The 4,653-nt window shown below is 46.8% G+C and overlaps 1 pseudogene; it reads left to right on the top strand.

The window, feature by feature from the left end:
• Window positions 1-2,308: 2,308 nt before the first annotated feature.
• On the top strand, window positions 2,309-3,564 carry LOC125910967 (WAS/WASL-interacting protein family member 2-like; annotated as a pseudogene).
• Window positions 3,565-4,653: the final 1,089 nt, after the last annotated feature.

Here is a 4,653-nt window from a genome sequence, read left to right as displayed (position 1 = left end):
ATAGTGGAAACCATGTGATATAAAACCCTTGTTGGTAAAGAAAGTCATTTATTCTAGCCATGAAGCAGGCTTCTTTTCCCCCCTGTAAAGCCATGGAGAACATAAGCAAATTTCATTTCAGATGATTTTCTTTTTTAATATAAAGACTCCCTCGTCAAAAGCAAATGCTGGGAAGGGGTTGGAAACCAAACTTATTTATACAATAGACACTTATCCAAGAAAATGGGCTGCAGAAAAATTAGCATGTCTTGAATGATGTTATTCTTGAAATGTCAATCAGTCATTACAGTATTTGCTTTTCTCATGGTATTCTCAAAATGGATTATTGTCCCTGAATTTTTAATAACAATTTAGTGGTTCAAAATACTGACAGTGATGTATGACGACAGCTTAGAAAAAGTGCTCTGGCTTTCTATATTGCATAAACAGAACACAATTGTATCTCTCCAGCCAGTGTCAGAATCATTCTCAACGAAGATAATGTTGGAGTCATCTGCCAAGAGAAGGTCAAAAACATATACAGAAAATAAATCATGACAAACATGGAATTGGGTAAAGGTTAAGGATCTAAAGACAAACACATACTTGAAAGCACAAATCAGCTCTTATAGAATAATAATTTAGGCAACCCCACCTCTATACTCCTAAATAGCTGGCTTAGTTGCTACATATATTCCCGGAAATGTTGAAATATTCAATGGGACAATGATGAAAAATGTAACTGGTAGAGATTTTAGAAACTTTTAGCTCCATTAGAGATTTCTTTATTCTGTACAGTGCCCCAAGACTAGCTATTCACCTGCTTCTCTGCACTACAGACATCCAATAGAGAAATGAGTGGATTCCAGAAATGTCATGCCAGTGACATTCTAAGAATTGTTGGATAACTTGGTCATAGCCTTGTGGGTAGTGGGCAGGACAAGAAGAGTTAGCTCATAAACAATGGCTTCAGACCACGAGTCCTGGAGGCAGTGCAAGAGCCTCAAAGCTCAATGAGCTGTCGCATTGGCTTGTCGTCCCAGCATCCATTCAGAGGGTCTCAGCAGTCTACAGTCGCTGGCTCGTGCAAAGCCAGCACCGTGAATAAAAAGGCTCCATTTGTATGTTCATAAACAAAAGGAAACTTCAGGAATCCTATTCACCGGGAAGTATTACATGAGCACAGTGGAGCTGTGCCTCAATCAACACAGAGGCTAAAGCCAAAGTGTTCTTTCCATTGCTTTCTATGGCTCTTTTCTGATGGAATTAATATTTATAAAACCAATGTGTCCCAGAGGAAAGCCCTACAGAAATAAATAGTTGCGACAAAGAAAGGATTAGAAGAACTTTAGGCACTCTAGTCCTTTAATACGGCCCTAATCACACACAGCTTGGAGTGACAATTAATGTGTAGATCCAACTTCACCATTAAACTGTGGATTCGTTGAAGCTAAGACAGTTGCGGTTCATCTGCACACCTCACCCAGAGCATCCCGCTGCTTTGCACATGAGATATGCTCAATTCACACACGCTGATCTGTTGATTGTAAGCTACGTGTGAGTAGGAACTATGTCTTGTTCTCCATTAGAACCCGTAGCCAACCCAGGACCGAGTACAAATTGGGTGCTCTACAAATGTTTATTCAACAAATAAATGAGTGAATGGCAAACTGACTCCAAGCTACCCTGCTTCAGCCCACCCCAAATAATTCCTCTGTATGAAATTCTGTAGGCTCAATAAATTTAACCTATTTTCGTGAGGCCAGGCCTCAAAGATCTACCCTAGCAGACTTCTCCACCTCACATGTAGCTGCTCTATCTATGCATGGGGGGAAAAAAACTCTCAATTGCACAGTGGAGCTAATTTTCCTCTGTGTCTTAATTTTAAAATCTTAATCCAAGCTAATGCTGGATTGTTTTATTTGATTTTTTTTAACATTTTATTTATTTTTTTGAGAGAGAGAGAGAGAGAGAGACAGAGCACAAGTGGGGGAGGGGTAGAGAGAGAAGGAGACACAGAAACCTAAGCAGGCTTCAGGCTCTGAGGGGTCAGGACGGAGCCCTATGCGGGGCTCGAACCCATGAACCATGAGATCAAGACTGGAGCTGGAGTCCAGCGCTTAACTGACTGAGCCACCCAGGCGCCCCTAAGGTTGGCTTGTTTTAAATAAATAAAGACAGAGGTGTTTAACATCAAAGGGAAGGTGTTCTCTTCAACCACACCTGTAGCCTATTCTTTGAAGCTACTTTTATACACACAAAAATGAACAGCCACCGTAGGATTCCATGTGGGCATAATTCAACTACAACTTTCTTGAAATAAAACACACGGCTGAAGAAGGTGACCAACATTAACTAACAGAGTGCTCACTCCCAACCTTGAGAAACCCAAAGGAAACAGTGGTGGTTCTGGCTCTGGAGCAGTTGCCCTGAACCGTGAGGGAGGTGTCTTTCTAGGAGGAGTGCCGCACCTTCCGGCCTGCAGGAGCCAAGGACCTTTCAGAGAACCTGGCTGGTGAGCTGGCCCCAAAGTCCCCGGTTCGCAAGCTGCTGCCCAAAGGTTACCGGTGTCCACAAGTCAATGGATGTGTTCAAGATGATACAGACAGCAGCCGAGCCTCCCTCCCAGAATTGTCCGGGAGGCAGGGACCCTCATTACTAGACCTCTCTCAGCTTAATACCACCAGCAGTGCAGGCAGGAAGCACAGCTCTTGGGCTCCTCTTGTTCCACCTCTGCCCATGCACCGCAACAAAGCCCCAGTCTTAGGACAGAGAGAAACCCATGCCTCCCACACCCGGACGCAGGCTGCACCCTGGTCGAGAGGGACCTCCTGCTCCAACCCTGTCAAAACCACCTCTGTCCCCTGTGAATATCAGAATGGGACCACGTGGCCAGTGTGTGGCTTCTCCTCCCCCATCTCGCTGCCAGCCTCCTGGGGTCCCCAGTGGACCCTCCAGTCCCACCAAGGAAGGGGCCGGTCCCTGAGCTGCCACAGAGGCCACCTAGGGCCTCTCCCTCGCTATAGAGTAATCGGCTACCTCCCCCAGTCCAGGACTCTCGCGGTCAGGGGTTACCACGCCCACCCCCTCACCCATGATCCTAAATGGTTCCAGAGATGCTCCGCCTTCCCCACTGCCATGCCGAATGCATGGGTCAGAACCCCTGAGCCGAGGCAAGCCCCCATCACGCCTCCCTCGAGGACGCCAGCTGGGCCAGCCCCGCCTCCTCCGCCGCCACCACCACTGAGGAATGGCCACAGCGATTCTATTGCCACTGTCGTTCTTTCTTGGATGATTTTGATTCAAAGTATTCTTCCCATCTAGTGGAAGACTTTCCTGCTCCAGAAGAATATAAAGACTTTCAGAGAACGTATCCCAGCAAAGCAAACCCAGCTGCCCGTAGAGCCTCGCCTCTGCCACCCATTCTCAGGGGAAGCCTGGCTTGGTCCTGTGCCTCAGGAGGAGAATGGACCTTCCCCTCCTCTGCCCAAATGGTCCCTTCCATTCCCTTGAAACCTGCATGACAGCTCCTGACTGGGTGCTTCTCCAGTGCAACCCACCCCCTAGCCAGCAAGCGTCCTCCCCACTCACCTCCACCTATGCATTCCGCCTCTACACTTGGTGATCGGACTCTTTATATTTAAAGACAGTAGGATCTCAAACCCTGCATGCATCCCTCCTCTTGCAAGCCCTGCTAGCCAACTCGGGGGAAAGCTTCCATGTCTCCTGCTTTCTTCTTGAGGAAAGGTGCCTCGTTGTGATGAATGAACTCCTTGTTGGAGCAGGGTGGAGAATGTTACTCCTACCTTCTCCTACCCACAGTGGCGGGAGCTTGGGGGGTATATTCTATTTCATCATTTAGGAGGTTGGGAAGGCCAGGACTTTTGGAGGGGGGTACATTTTTAGTGAAATAGGAAAGGTATTTGCAGAGAAGCGATCTGTTTTAAAGGTCAAGTTACAAGAAAGGGCAAAGAAACGGGCCTGCTTTCTTTTCGGGGTATTTTGGTTTTGCTCTCAGCCCACCCCACGCCACCCCCCGAGGGAGAAGTTGGATATTATAAACACTAAATACTAATCAGTTGAACTAAACCTCTAATAAAAAGAGAGGGTAGAAAAAATTGTGGATTCTTTTTTTTTTTTTAAGACACGGTTATTTGGTGAGGGGGAACAGGGGGTATCAGATGCTCCTTCATTTAAATTCCCACTCGGAAAACAGGTAGTGAATGCCCGCTGGACATGTTTGTGTCGGTCAATTCCCTGACCAAAATATTCTACGAGAGTTTTAAATTAGGATAAAACACAGTCAACAACCCAATGGTACACGTTAATTACCCGTAATACCGTTGTCTCTCAAAGAACCCGCAAAGGTTCAAAATGGCACAAGAGTGACTGAAGGATCTCCCCCCTCCTGGATTCCTTGCCTCTCTGGCAGTCAGAGTGGCTCCCCAAGTCCTATAGGTGTGGAGGATCTGCTGATGGAGTTCTTTCTCCAGGTAGTCGGCATGGTCTTCTCAGCAGCTGGTTCCAAACGAGACACCAAATAAAGGTTTCTTCCAAGTCCATGGTATCATCTCCCAAAACCCAGGGCCCTGCGATGTCCCTTGGGAATAAGTATCTGTAGGGAGAAGAAAGAGCAGTGCCCCTTCCTCTGGCGTGACTGGCAACTTTTGCTCT

This window comes from Panthera uncia (genome assembly GCF_023721935.1).
Source record: "Panthera uncia isolate 11264 chromosome C1 unlocalized genomic scaffold, Puncia_PCG_1.0 HiC_scaffold_3, whole genome shotgun sequence".
Lineage (NCBI taxonomy): Eukaryota > Metazoa > Chordata > Mammalia > Carnivora > Felidae > Panthera > Panthera uncia.
This window is presented reverse-complemented; position numbering and strand designations above follow the sequence as displayed.